We start from the raw sequence: 15,398 nt of genomic DNA on the forward strand, positions 1-15,398 counted from the left end.
TACTGGCGATTTCTTTCACCATCTTTCAGTATTTGGGACTAGAAATCTTGGCTTCGTTAAAAGTGGCAGAGTATCTCTTCTCTCACCTCAGTGGAACTTCAAATTTCTCACCTGTTTGTTCTTCCCTTTCCAGCATGAAAATTATCTTTCTTTCTTTTTTTTTTTTCTTTAAGATTTTATTTAGTTATTCAACAGAGACAGAGAGAAAGCACAAGCAGGGGGAGCAGCAGGAAGAAGGAGAAGCAGACTCCCCTCTGAGCAAGGAGCCTGATGCCGGACATCCCAGAACCTCGGGATTATGACCTGAGCACAAGGCAGATGCTTAACCAACGGAGTCACCCAGGTGTCCCTATCTTTCTTTTTTTCAATGAGCTGTAATTCACATACCATAAAATTCACCTTTTATAAAAGGTATCTTTCTTAAAGAACATGGAAAGAAAAGCAGACCTTCCCTGGTTTATCAGCAGACATGCTACTGCTCTCTAGAAGCAATGTCCCCTGCCCTCCTCAAAGGATGGCTGTGGGTTCCAAAGCCAAGGTAAGGAAGGAGGGCAGTATGAAGGTAGAATTCGATGCAGACTGATTCTTGACACAATTTGGACTGTTCTGCTACCCAGGTCCAATTTAAGAGCCTCTCGTGCTCTAGGCTCCCTTCTGAGATCTTTGTAGTATCCAAATATGTATTAAAATATCCAATCACATTCGAAATCAGATATCAAAATTCACTGTAAAAATGTTAGCAGAATTTTATATAATTTATCTTTTGAAATTATTAAGTTATGAACAAATAATGTTTAATATGTGTTTGGTTATCATTTCTCAAGAATTATCGTATCTTATGGGGCGCCTGGGTGGCTCAGTGGGTTAAAGCCTCTGCTTTCGGCTCCGGTCACGATCCCAGGGTCCTGGGATCGAGCCCCACATCGGGCTCTCTGCTCCGAGGAGAGCCTGTTTCCTCCTCTCTCTCCCTGCCTGCCTTTCTTGCCTACTTGTGACCTCTGTCTGTCAAATAAATAAATAAGATCTTAAAAAAAAAACTATTAAAAAAAGAATTATTGTACCTTGTGAATTTGTATAGAATGAAATAAAATTTAACCTTCAAATACTGTTCTTTTTTTTTTTTTATTTTGTTAACATGCAGTGCTATCTTAGTTTCAGGTGTACAGTATAGTGACTCAACACTTCCACACATCACCTGTACTCATTATAAGTGCTCCCCTTAATTCCCATCATCTGTTTTACCCCCCCCCCCCCCACCCACCTCCACTCCAGAACAAACCATTGGTTTGTTCTCTGTAGTTAAAAATCCATTTCATGGGGCGCCTGGGTGGCTCAGTGGGTTAAGCCTCTGCCTTCGGCTCAGGTCATGATCTCGGGGTCCTAGAATTGAGCCTGCTTCCCCCTCTCTCTCTGACTACTTGTGATCTCTCTCTCTGTCAAATAAATAAAATCTTTAAAAAAAAAAGTCTGTTTCTTTTTTTTTTAAGATTTTTTTTTTGAGTAATCTCCACACCCAACGTGGGGCTCAAACTTTAAGAGTCACATGCTCCACTGAGTGAGCCAGCCAGGGAAAAGAGTCTGTTTTTTGTTTTGTCTCTTTCTCATTAACCCTCAGATACTTTCCAAATGTAATAAGCTCCTTTTGAATGTTAATTACATAATTAGTGAACTTCACATGTTACATGTGTAGACATATAATTGTTTTATTTATTTCCAGAAAATTGATGGTACACAAACATAACTTTTGTTTTAGATAGTAGTATTTTTAAAATTATTTGGTAAACAAATCAATCAATCCAGAAAAGTATAAATAGAAAAGTAAGGTCCTCTTTCATATCAGTCATTCCCTTTTTCTAGTCTACAGGCAACCACTGTTGAGTGTGTTTTTTATGTCCTTCCAGAAAATTTACATACATATCCCAGCATGAAATATATTTATAAAAATACACAAATAGTATTGCATTATATATGTTGTTATACATCATGCTATTTTCACTTTATAGATACTGTGGGAGTGTTTTTTCATATGTATAGATATATCTCATCATTTTCAAATGTTGCATAACATTCCACAAGATGAACTATAATGTATTGAGCTAGGTGCCCTATAAACATAACTTTTTTTTTTTTAATTTATTTATTTGACAGAGAGAGAGGGGGAAGCAGGCTCTCCGCCGAGCAGAGAGCCCGATGTGGGGCTGGATCCCAGGACCCTGGGATCATGACCTAAGCTGAAGGAGGAGGCTTTAACCCAAAGAGCCACCCAGGTGCCCCTAAACATAACTTTTAAGAAATGCTCATCTTGGGGCACCTGGGTGGCTCAGTTGGTTAAGCAACTGCCTTCAGCTCAGGTCATGATCCTGGAGTCCGGCTCTCTGCTCGGCAGGGAGTCTGCTTCTCCCACTGACCTTTGTCCACTCATGCTCTCTCTCATTCTCGCTCTCTCAAATAAATAAATAAAATCTAAAATAAAAAAAAGAAATGTTCATCTTTTTTTAAAGTAGTGGCCTTGTGGGGGGCGTCTGGGTGGCTCAGTCATTAAGCTTCTGCCTTCGACTCAGGTCATGATTTCAGGATCTTGGGATCGAGTCCCGCATTGGGCTCTCTGCTCCGCAGGAAGCCTGTTTCTAGCCTCTCCCCACTCCCCCTGCTTGTGTTCACTCTCTCATTGTGTCTCTCTCTGTCAAATAAATAAATAAAATCTTAAATAAATAAAGTAGTAGCATTGTGGGTGACTTTTTCTGCTTTTACGTAGAACTGTATTAATGTTCTACTGGTCGAGTAACTAAATTTTTTTTTAAGTTGTTTTTTTTTTTTCAAAAATTTTATTTATTTATTTGACAGAGAGAGATCACAAGTAGGCAGGACTCGATCCCAGAACCCTGAGATCACGACCTGAGCCGAAGGCAGTGGCCTAACCCACTGAGCCACCCAGATTTTTTTAAAAATTATTAAACATGGGGCACCTGGGTGCCTCAGTCAGTTGAGCATCTGCCTTTGGCTTAGGTCATCATCCCAGGGTCCTAGAATCGAGTCCTACATTGGTGCAGGGAGCCTGCTTCTCCCTCTCCCTCTGCTGCTCCCCTTGCTTGTGCTTTCTCTCTCCCTCTATGTCAAATAAGTAAATAAAATCTTTTTTTTTTTAAGATTTTATTTATTTAGTTGACAGAGAGAGATCACAAGTAGGCAGAGAGGCAGGCAGAGAGAGAGGAGGAAGCAGGCCCCCTGCTGAGCAGAGAGCCCGATGCGGGACTCGATCCCAGAACCCTGAGATCACGACCTGAGCCGAAGGCAGTGGCCTAACCCACTGAGCCACCCAGGCGCCCAGTAAATAAAATCTTTTAAAAAAAATTTATTAAGCAAAAAAAATAAAGGGGTGCCTGGGTGTCTCAGTGGATTAAGCCTCTGCCTTCAGCTCAGGTCATGATCTCAGGATCCTGGGATCAAGCCGATGGCGGACTCTCTGCTCAGCAGGGAGCCTGCTCCCCGCCCCCTTCCCTGCCTGCCTCTCTGCCTAATTGTGATCTCTCTCTCAGTGTCAAATAAATAAATAAATAAAATCTTAAAAAAAAAAAAAAGAAGAACCATCCCTTAGAGTGTGATTTGCCGTAACAAATTGAATAGGAGACTCTGGATGTCAGTAAAGACTGGGAAGGGGCATTTGAAACCATCTATTCAGGAGTAGATAATGCCCCCTAATTACATTTTCAGTAGAGACCAAAACCAAATTATTGGGAGTTAAGAGACGGGAGTGCAGATAATTTGTTAAAGGAGTTTGACAAAGAAGGACAGAACATTTAGCGGCAAAGCTAGGCAAAGGCTTTGTTCTGAGTTGGAAAGACACAGACAAAATAGGTGTAAGCCCTGTGTCCTTAGCTATTTCAACTGCAAGCCAGACGAAGACCTGATTAACAGTGGAAAGGTGATAGAGGGCTCTTTCACCTCTCTTGTTATTTTACGATCAAGAACAAACCGAGGGTTGAAGGGTTGACGGAGGGAGGTAGGTGGGAATAGGCTAACTAGGTGGTGGGTATTCAAGAGACACTTGTAATGAGCAGTGGGTATTATGCATAACTGATGAATCACTAAATTCCACTTCTTAAACTGTTACACTATATGTCAACTAACCAGAATTTAAATAAAATTCGAAACAAAATAAAAAAAGAAGAAGAAAAGAGAGCAGGGGTTCAGGGTCTTCATAAATTATGCTCTTCAGAGATCCGTGGCAGGGAGTTAGGAATGGGAGGAAGGCGCTTGATTTATGTATTCCTCACATTTCGCCCGCAAGCAAAATCTAGTTTGTGTCTAGCTGTCTCTTCCAGAAAACATGGGGCTGTCGGGAAAATGTGTCACGTTTAAAATCCTAAAATTAGATTCACCTTAGTGAGGGCCCCTCTGGGGCTTCCCCAGATGGGCGTATGTTTTGAGGATGAGAGTGGGGAGAAAAAAATAACCAGAGGAAATAATTATTAGGTTGGTGAACAGAAAGACTATTAGGCAAAAGTACTGAGTTTGACCATTTCCCTTTTCCTGTGTAGCTCTGGAAGTAATATCCCCATCTTTGCTTTAGTGGGAGGATTAACACTCACTGGGGGAAATTTCCTGCTTGTTTGAAGGGGAAGGTGGTACTGGGCTAGTGGAGATGTATTTTGGACAAGGCATTGGATCTTTCCACACTTGTCATCACACCATGCGAACCGCTCTCTCTCTAATACCCAGAACTCTCTGTGTGGGGGCTGAATCACGGTCTCTGGATACCTTATGCTGGTCAGGCTGGCTGAGAGGGCAAAGGAGGGAGAGGAAGTGACTTTTCACATTATGTCTTTTGAATTTTGTATTTTTGAATTTTGTCTTCTGAATTTTGAATTTTATATCTTTTGAATTTTGTATTGTGAACATGTACCATTTTCTTCTTCTTTTTTTTTTTTTTTTTTTAGATTTTATTTATTTATTTGACAGAGAGAAATCTCAAGCAGGTAGAGAGGCAGGCAGAGAGAGAGAGGAGGAAGCAGGCTCCCTGCCGAGCAGAGAGCCCGATGCGGGACTCGATCCCAGGACCCTGAGATCATGACCTGAGCCGAAGGCAGCGGCTTAACCACTGAGCCACCCAGGCGCCCCTCATGTACCATTTTATTTAAAAAATTTTAAGTTGTTGTTTTAAAGGCTTGATTAAGGCTGGGAAGGAAAATTGAGGGCTTTGTTCCTTCTGGTCAGAATAGACTCCTGGATTTGCTGTTTCATGACCTACTTATTCCTCTGATTTGTGACTTCATAGTGTGACCTTTTCGCTAAAGAACCTTTCCCAGCGAACCGCAACCCCAGCCCAGTTATCTAATCTAAACAGGTCCGTTCATATGTAACATCTCATTTTCTTCCACTCCACTTTTTGTTTCCCATCAGCAAACAAAATATCTTGTTAAACACAGACTGTCTACCTCAAGTTTGAGATCAGAGTTAACAGTCAGATGCCTGCCCTGCTATTTACAAGCTATGTGACCTTCTGCAGCACATAAAATGTTCTGGGATTTGGTTTCTTCAGGTGGGGCTGTGGACGGTGTACGTGCTAGATCAGGGGTCAAAGTGGGTGGGTTCAACTTCTGGTTCTGCCACATTGTTGCTGTGTGCCCCTATACATGCTGCCCGGCCTGTGAGCCTTAGTGTCTCTGAAATGGGGACAAATCTTACTTTGGGGAGCAAGGGAGGTTATAAAACCGAGGTAAGAGATGCAAGGAAGCTGGCATCCAGGATACAGGGTTCCTTTCCCCCATTAGCTTTTTTTTCTTCCTCTTCATTTCCTTCTGCTTTTTAAAATTATTATCATTATTATTTTTAAATATTTTGTTTATTTGAGAGAGAGAGAGGGAGGGAGGGAGAGAGGACAGGAGCAAGAGGGAAACACAGGGAGAGCGGGAGAAGCAGGCTCCCCGCTGAACAGGGAGTCCTATGTGGGGCTTGATCCCAGGACCCTGGGGTCATGATCTGAGCCTAAGGCAGATGCTTAACCAACTGAGCCATCCAGGTGTCCCTCTCTGCTTTTTTCAAAATGTATTATTATTTTTTAATTCAGATTCCCCCCGTGTTATCTGAATAATAGCCCTTGCCTCTCACGGGGCTTTATAAACTGCAAAGCAGAAAGAATATTTGGTTGTTTTTGTACCAGGCAGACAGACCCAGGGCCCCAGGCTGTGAATTTCTCTGACCTCTCTAAACGGAGCTTGAATTCCAGAGGAGAGCTCTGTTTTTCTAGGTGGAAGTTAGGTAAACTTTTTCAGGAGCATGCCCCAGGCAACAGGCTGGGGGCTGGGGACCATCCTCTGGAAGTCCTTTCCATCATTTGCAGAAGACTCTCAGCATCAGGGAGCCACCTGGGTGCTGCTTTCGCTGCCTCTGGATGAGAAACTTGAAGTGGTGGGGTTTGTTTGTTTGTTTGTTTTAATAAAAGTCATCTCTACAGCCAATGTAGGGCTCCAGCTCATGACCCTGAGATCAAGAGTCACTGACTGAGCCAGCCAGGAGCCCCTTAAAGTACACTTTTTATTTTTTTTTTTAAGATTTTATTTATTCATTTGACAGACAGAGGTCACAAGTAGGCAGAGAGGCAGGCAAAGAGAGAGGGGGAAGCAGGCTCCCCGCTGAGCAGAGAGCCTGATACAGGACTCCATCCTAGGACCCTGAGATCATGACCTGAGCCGAAGGCAGAGGCTTAACCCACTGAGCCACCCAGGCGCCCCAAGTACGCTATTTTTTTTTTTTTTTTAAAGATTTTATTTATTTCCTTGAGAGAGAGAGCATGAGAGGAGAGAGGGTCGGGGGAGAAGCAGACTCGCTGCTAAGCAGGGAGCCCAATGTGGGAGTTGATCTGGGGACTCCAGGATCATGACCTGAGCTGAAGGCAGTCGCTTAACCCACTGAGCCACCCAGGTACCCTTAAAGTACACTTTTTTTTAAAAAAAGATTTTATTTATTTATTTGATAAACAGAGATCACAAGTGGTCAGAGAGATAGGCAGAGAGGAGGAAGCAGGCTCCCCGCTGAACAGAGACCCGATGCGGGACTCCATCCCAGGACCCTGAGACCATGACCTGAGCCGAAGGCAGAGGCTTTAACCCACTGAGCCACCCAGGAGCCCCCTTAAAGTACACTTATAAAAAACCTACCCATTGGGGTGCCTGGGTGGCTCAGCGAGTTAAGCATCTGCCTTTAGCTTGGGTCATGATCCCAGGGTCCTGGGATGGAGTCCAGAATCAGGTCCTGGCATTGCATCAGACTCTGCTCAGTGCGGAGTCTGCTCCTCCCCCCTCTCCGCCCCTCCCCCGACATGTGCATGCGCACATGCTCTCTCTCATTCACTCTCTCTCTCAAATAAATAAATATTTTTTTTAAAAAAAGAAGTTCTAAACCAGACATACTAAGAGAAGGGAAGAGAGAAGACAGTTGAAGCTAAAAATGGGTAATCTTGTCATTTTAACTAGTTTGGACCTGAGCCAGAGGTACAGATGGAAATTTAGAAAAGTCATTAAGACAGTTGGCCCTACCACCCAGCAGATTTGTGATTTTTGTTAAACAAGCAATTCTCCCTGGGCCTCAGTTTCTCTGTCTTGAGGTAAGGAAAATTGGTGAAATCATGTCTGACTCTTCCTAGCTCTAACCTTCCTAGACCAGATGCTTACACACTCAAATTCTTGTGTGTCAACGGGGTCCTCTTAGTGCACAAAGGGAGGAGAGCAGGCTTTCCTTCTGATAAAGCAGCTAGCACTGGCAGGGCACTGTGGGAGAAAGCTTGCATACATTAGCATACATTAATTATATACATTAACTCGTGGGACAGCAGTGCTGTCTTTTTTTTTTTTAAGATTTTATTTATTTATTTGACAGACAGAAATCACAAGTAGGCAGAGAGGCTGGCAGAGAGTGGCAGGGGAAGCAGGCTCCCCGTTGAGCAGAGAGCCCTGTGGGTCTCAATCCCAGGACCCTGAGATCATGACCTGAGCTGAAGGCAGAGGCTTAACGACTGAGCCACCCAGACACCCCTGTTTTTTCCTTTTTTTTTTTTTTAAGATTTTATTTTTTTGACATAGAGAGACACAGTGAGAGAGGGAACATAAGCAGGGGAGTGGGAGTGGAAGAACAGGCTTCCCGCAGAGCTGGGAGCCTAATACAGGGCTCCATCCCAGGACCCTGGGATCATGACCCGAGCCGAAGGCAGACGCTTAACTACTGAGCCACCCAGACGCCCCAGGTTCTCTGATTTCTATCTTATTTAGAAAACAAGGAAGTAGGTATTCCATAGACAGAAATGGATAGATGGATATATATATATCCACACATATAAAATCACTATAAATAATTCATACATACATAAATTACATATGATGCGTGACACATAATTTGAATTTATATGAGGGATGCAACATTTAAAAAAAGAAAGAGTTGAGACATTATCCGAGACACTGGAAGTAAGAAAATCACAGTTGCCCTACTCAACAGATGCTTTTACTTGGAGGGAATTGAGAGCCCATAATATGCTTAAATCAAGTTTCACTTAGAAATTATGTAGAGGGGCACCTGGGTGGCTCAGTGGGTTAAAGCCTCTGTCTTTGGTTCAGGTCATGATGTCAGGGTCCTAGGATGGAGCCCCATCGGTATCTCTGCTCAGCAGGGAGCCTGCTTCCCTCTCTGTCTCTCTCTCTCTCTGCCTGCCTCTCTGCCTACTTGTGATTTCTGTCTGTCAAATAAATAAAATTGTTAAAAAGAAAAGAAAAGAAAAGAAAAGAAAAGAAATCATGTAGAAATCACCGGTGAGCTCTTTCTCAATCCATGTTTCCTTTCTTCCTAATTAAAAAAAAAAAATTACACATGCAATTCACTAAATCATTCTCATTGTGAAAGAGTCCCACAATACAGAGCCAGGAGCCCTCCAGCCAGGCCCTAGCCGCCCTGACCTCTCACCAGAGGGAACCACAACCATAATTTTGATGTGTATTCTGCCCACTTTCAAATTAAAGTTTCATTGCTGCTATCCTGAAGTTGTTGCCTTAAGGGAAAAAAGGCTGGGAAAGAGTGAGGAGAAAGTGGGATTCGGTAACCTACAAAATATTTTAGGCAGGACACTTCAAAATGCAACAGGACTGTGTGTGGTTTCCAGTGCAGGGCATCTGGCCCCCTCCACCTTGGTAAATACTCTGACTGACTCTGGCTCTAGCCTGTCTGCCAGGCAGCCAGGCACAGGAAACCTGACAAATCACTAGCATCTTTCGCTTCTTTATTTTTATTCCTTATACCCATCAGTCTCCTGTCCCCTGATAATGGCTGGGAATAGGAGATCCTCTTACACACAGTAGCAAGGGCATGCTTTCTTTTCCTCTTTCCTTTCTAAAGGACAATGTCAAGGACATGTCCGGGCCAGGTCAGAGAATGTTACATCAGAGATACTGCTGCTATATTTACCCCCACTCGCCTTTTAAGCAAAGCAATTTATATGATGAAAAACAGCAGAGACAGGCTGTCCTGGGGTATCTTCAGAGAAGAAAAACATTGACTATGAATGCTGCGTATGATCTTTTGTTGCAGTACCTTTCTCTCAGGGCAAAATTTCTTTCTCTCTTTCTTTTCACTTTTTGAAAATTCTCTCCGAGGACAGAGTTAAAGAAACTTATTACTTCCCCCCAGGCCTAGAGACCAACAGTTGCTATTCAGGGTTTAATCCATTCGAGGCTGTCACCATAGCCTTGAGACAAGGGAGACTAAGTGGAATGAGAAGCAGAATCACCACTGGATTTGCTTTGCTATGGAAGTTTCCGTATTGGCCTCTGTCGCACTCTTGCCCCCAACCCCCTCTGCGCTAATTATTTTTATTCTGCAGACCTCAGTTTCCTGCTCAGTAAAATAGGAAGAATCAATTCTGTGTCACTTGGAGGAGGGTTGTTAGGCAGAGGGTGCAGTGGGAAGAAAGGGTTATTCAGTTCTGATTCAGTTCAGCAGTTGCTTCTTGAGTACTTACTAAGTCCTGGCAGAGGGAACCACCCAGTCAGACGCTGTACCTACCCTTAAGGAGTTAACAATCAGATAGCTGCTAGAAAATCGAATTTACAAAGAACCTTCCATGCCCCAGTTTCAGAGGAGGGAATGCTGGGGGAACTGGGAGAAGGTTAGGGGAAGCTGCTCAAGGGGGAGTGGCACTTGAGATGGGAGGGAACTAGAGGACATTCCTGAAAGAGAATAAAGAATAAAGGAAGGGGCCTCCTGGCTGGGTTAGTCAGTGGAGCACGCTGCTCTTGATCTTGGGGGTTATTAAGTTCAAGGCCGATGTTGGGTATAGAGATTATGTAAAGTCTTTTTCTTTTCTTTTCTTTTTAAGATTTAATTTACTTAACAGAGAGAGAGAGAGACCACAAGCAGAGAGAGCAGCAGGCAGAGGGAGAAGCAGGCTCCTCACTGAGCAGGGAGCCCAACTCCCTGAGCTTGTTCCCGGGACTCTGGGATCATGACCTGAGCCAAAGGGAGACGCTTAACCAACTGAGCCACCCAGGCGCCCCCACTTAAAGTGAGAAGGAGAAGGAGAAGGAAGGAAGGCACAGACGAGCCAGAGCTCAGGTTGAGCTCAGGGGACGGTGAGTACGCAATCTGGCACATGAAAGGGAGCACGGATGATAAGTTGGGTTCACGCTGGAGAGGCTACAAAGTCTGTGCTTAATCCCCTAGGTGTCACAGACATTTAGGGGCAGAGTGACCTGATGGAAGTAGCACTTTAGGGCGATTATCTCAGCAGCTGGTGGTGGTGGGGGGGGGAGGGCAGCTCGGCAGGATAAAAGAATAGATGCTTGGGGGAAATGAGGGCACAGCCCTGCCAAGGCTCCTTGTTCCTGGATCCATCACCTGCCCTGAATCTTAGTCCAGCGCTGCCAAAGGAAGGACTTCCCTCCTAAGCACTTACACATTCAACAATTAGACTTAGCCAAATCCAGTTTTGGTGGGTCTGATGAGAGAGCAGAGGGAGAGCTGAGGACAAAGCAGAAGCAGACACTCCACCCACACCCCTGCCCCCTCCTTATCCTGGGATAATATGTGACATTCCTCAGGCACTCCTGGCCGCCCTAAAGCTAAGGAAAGGAAAAACAAATGTTTAACCTACAGAGATCACAATCCAAGAAGACCTGAGTCTCCCTCAGTTTACAAGTGACTTAGCAATTTACAAGAACAAAGCATTTCTATCAATGGTTTGACTTCCAGAAGGAAATGTAGATACAGTTAAATGTCCTTTTACCCTGCAGCACATTGGCAGATACTTGAAGAGGGCAGAGTGGACTGTTTCTCCAGGAGGTTCCCAACTACCTTCATGTTAATGCCTTGCTAGAGTGAAAAACCACCTTCACTTGACTATGGCAAGGCTTCCAGTATTCTTGAGTCTTCTTTAACAGAAGAAAATCCTTTTGAAACCTCCCCTTTTCCTTACTTCCCCCAACCCTATAGTATATAATCAGCCACCCTTCACAACCCTGGCGCATCAGCTCTTCCTGCCCGCAGATCCTGTCCCCGTGCTGTAATAAACTGCCATTTTGCACCAAAGACTTCTCAAGAATTCTTTCTTGGTCATTGCCTCCAGAGCTTACCCCACCAAACTTCACCTATATTCCAAAACCACATCAGGTCTCTCTCTCTCTCTTTTTTTTTTTTTCCCAAGGTGACTCCTGGCTCCCCATGAGGGCATGAGCTTCCTGCAAAAGGGGCCTTTGTTCCATTCGTCACTCTCCCTGTCTGTGCCTGCAACACTGAGGCCCTCTACACTGTAGCCCACCAGAGCCCTCACTTGGCGAAAAGATGGCTGCCTTGGTCTTCGGACCTAGACTACATTTAAGTTCTGATTTTGTTCTGGGGTGTTTTCCAACATTAGCCAAAACATCCATTTAGTTCAGGGGGTGAAAAAGGAAATGGTAGGCAGATGGGGGAGGAGGAGATGTCCTGCGTCACAGCTGATGGGGTTTTGGAATATAGGTGAGGTCTGGAGCTGGCGACCAAGACAGAATTCTTGAGACATCTTTCATGCAAAATGGTGGTTTATTTAAAGCATGGGGACAGGACCCATGGGCATAAGGAGCTGATGCCCCTGGGGTTGTGAGGGGTGGCTAGTTATATACCATGGGTTTGGGGGAGGTAAGGAAAAATAACTTTCACGTGCTGAAGAGGACCTTGCCATTGTCAAGTTAAGGTTGTTTCCCCCCTCTAGCAAGGCATTAACATTAAGATCATTGGGAGATTCTTGGAAGAATGTCACCCGTGTCCTTCCCGGGGCGGAGTGGGGGAAGTTGCTGAGTGTCTGTTTCTGCTTGTCTTCAGCCAGCCTTCTGTGTCCGTCATCAACAGCGAAAGGCCAAGGGTTATGGTCCCTTGAAAAAATTTTAAGACAGCATTTGTTGATCAGTAATTACAGTATCAGACATCCTACACTTCAAAAGCATCATCATATTACATCCAGTTGGATGCCAACATCCAGTTGGCAAGCCTATGAGATAGTTATTGTTATTTCACAGACAAGAAAACTGATGCAGAGTTCAACAGTTTGGTCATTAACTCCTAACCAGGGACAGAGTCGGGATTTGAATGGTGTCTTTCCGCTGTCAAAGTCCATTAACTTAGGGACTCCTGGGTGGCTCAGTTGGTTAAGCATTTGACTCTTATCTCACCTCAAGTCTTGATCTCAGGGTTGTAAATTCAAGACCCACATGGGGGTGCTGGGATGTGGAGCCTACTTAATAAAAGAAAATAATAATTTTAAAAAAATCCATTACTTTAACCACTGTGGTCTATTAGTTCTTTGGCATTAGGGACGGAGCTATCCGGGTCAACATTTCTTCAGTTCTGCTGTCTATACCCTTTTCCTCCAACACAATGGCCCTGTTACTTGAATGTCTACTGAGGAGTTGATCCCTTTGGATTACGACTTTGTTAGTGGAGATTACATTGCAAAGACCTAATCTTTCACTGCTACATAGCTCTCCAGGTAGGTTTCAGTGGGTTGCAAGATTTCAGCCTGCCAGATAAATATCATTTATTGATTAATTCAATTTCCAAAAAAACCAATCAGGCCTATTACATTGAGTTGATGGGAACCAGATTAAAACAAAGGAATCTGAGTAACTTAAAAATACTTGACAATTTCTAGTAGACTCCTTTGAAATGGAGAGAACAGCTCTCAGACCCCTTTGGAGCCTTCAGGGTAATGGAGGTGGGGGAGTAAAACGCTTGGACCCCTGTTGGAAAACCCTGTTCTGACCTTCTATGGTAGAATGCATTTTAGAGAGCTCTGTTTGATGGTAAGGGAAGAGAGCAGAGCGGAGCACCTGAGAAATGAGGGGAGAGAAGTGATGGTGAGAGAGGGTCAGAGAGTCCTTCTGGTTATTCTGCCTTGAGGACACTTGTAGCTTTTAGCTAATTAACTAAATTAGAGCCAGCTTTGGTTCAGTTGGGAAGGCATCCATGGAAAGATCATGGATTCTGAAGAGAGGTACATTTATACTTTATTATTATTATTGTTGGTAAGATTTTTATTTTTTTATTTGGCAGAGAGAGAGTACAGGCAGGGGGAGAGGCAGGCAGAGGGAGACGGAGAAATAGGTTTCCCACTGAGCAGGGAGCCCGCTGTAGAACTCGATTCCAGGACCCTGGGATCATGACCTGAGGCAAAGGCAGACATTTAGCCCACTGAGCCACCCAGGCACCCTACATTTGGACTTTAATTATTGCTTTTTCTCACTACTTTGCCTAATTTCTGAAACTCATGGAATAAAATAATTACTTTTTAGGATTGTTATATGTGAGACAGGATGTTTTCAAAAAATCCTGGTATTGGGGCTCCCTGCTCAGTGGGGAGTCTGCCTCCCCCTCTCCCTCTGCCCCTCCCCCTGCTTGTGCTCATGTGCTCTGTCTCTGTCAAATGAATAAAAAATATCTTTTTTTTTTTAAAGATTTTATTTATTTATTTGACAGAGAGAGATCACAAGTAGGCAGAGAGGCAGGCAGAGAGAGAGAGGAGGAAGCAGGCTCCCTGCTGAGCAGAGAGCCCGATGCGGGACTCGATCCCAGGACTCTGAGATCATGACCTGAGCAGAAGGCAGCGGCTTAACCCACTGAGCCACCCAGGCACCCAATAAAAAATATCTTTTTAAAAAATCCTGGTAGGGGTGCCTGGGTGGCTCAGCTGGATAAGTGGCTGCCTTCAGCTCAGGTCATGATCCTGGAGTCCTGGGATCGAGCCCCTGCTCATCCGGAGTCTGCTTCTCCTTCCCCACTTCTGCTCTCTCACTTACTCTTTCTCTCAAATAAATAAAATCTTTAAATAAATAAGATAAAAGAAATCCTGGTGTTAACAGGCATTGAATAAAGGCCATTTAGTAAAAATCTTGAGAACTAACATTTTGTACTGATTTGAGGTTTCAAAATCAGACAACATAATTCAGACTTTCTTCTGAATTTCAAGTCTATTATCACTAAGAAGTTGTGGTTGAAATAAACTAGGAAAACCTCAGATATTTTTAGTAGATGAACGGCCAGCCAAACAAAAGAGCAAGACCTTCATGAATTTGCTGATCCTCAGGAAGACGGAATGCTGAGGAAGCCGCCAAATTGTCAAAAGTTTTCATGTAGCTCTCTAACACCATCTGGATCGGTTGTAGCCTGAGAAATAATTACTTTCCACATGAAGATCACTGAGGACGTACTAAGTGGCATTGTTTCAAGTTAGATCTTGAGACATAATTTTTGTTTATTCCTGTATGTCTAGTCCTCCTTCCAAGATCTGCAGGGTTGGAGGCTTGATATTTCGAGGGTCTAGTTTTAGCTCCCTAGCTTCTTCCTGACTTTACTGTTTTGTTTTGGTTGCCTGAGACCAGATGCTGAGCTCTTGTGGTAGGGTCCTATCCAAACAAATGGCCCTATCTCTCCAATCTCTCCAGGGAATGTAGGGAGGAAGGTGGGGGTGGGGGGGGAGGTTATCTCTCTAGTACTACTCTGTGTGCCTCTTAAGCCAGGCCCATGGAGTGGGGGTGGGGGTGGGTTTGGGTTTTTTTAAAGATTTTATTTATTTATTTGACAGAGAGCGATCACTAGTAGGCAGAGAGGCAGGCAGAGGGAGAGGGGGAAGCAGGCTCCCTGCTGAGCAGAGAGCCTGATTGGGGGGCAAAGGGGGGATGAAGGGGGGGCTCGATCCCAGGACCCTGAGATCATGACCTGAGCCCAAGGCAGAGGCTTAACCCACTGAGCCACCCAGGCGCCCCCCTTTTTATTAATAAGCATCCTGAAATAGTGACAACATTCACACAGTCAGTGGATATTCTTGGTGGATTTCTGAATTCAAATAATCTCAGAAAGTGTAACTTAAAATAAAACAATGTACCACCATTGTA

General features: G+C 44.2%; 1 long non-coding RNA gene across 1 annotated transcript in view; it reads left to right on the forward strand.

Moving 5' to 3' along the window:
- The window catches only part of LOC132001313 (uncharacterized), a 59,351-nt gene that overhangs the window by 6,617 nt on the left and 37,336 nt on the right, over nt 1-15,398 (forward strand). The window contains exon 3 of the long non-coding RNA XR_009399578.1: nt 10,358-10,610. This is a non-coding gene — a long non-coding RNA (uncharacterized LOC132001313). The remainder of the gene's footprint in view (nt 1-10,357; nt 10,611-15,398) is intronic.

This window comes from Mustela nigripes, chromosome 14 (assembly GCF_022355385.1).
Source record: "Mustela nigripes isolate SB6536 chromosome 14, MUSNIG.SB6536, whole genome shotgun sequence".
Classification (NCBI taxonomy): Eukaryota; Metazoa; Chordata; class Mammalia; order Carnivora; family Mustelidae; genus Mustela; species Mustela nigripes.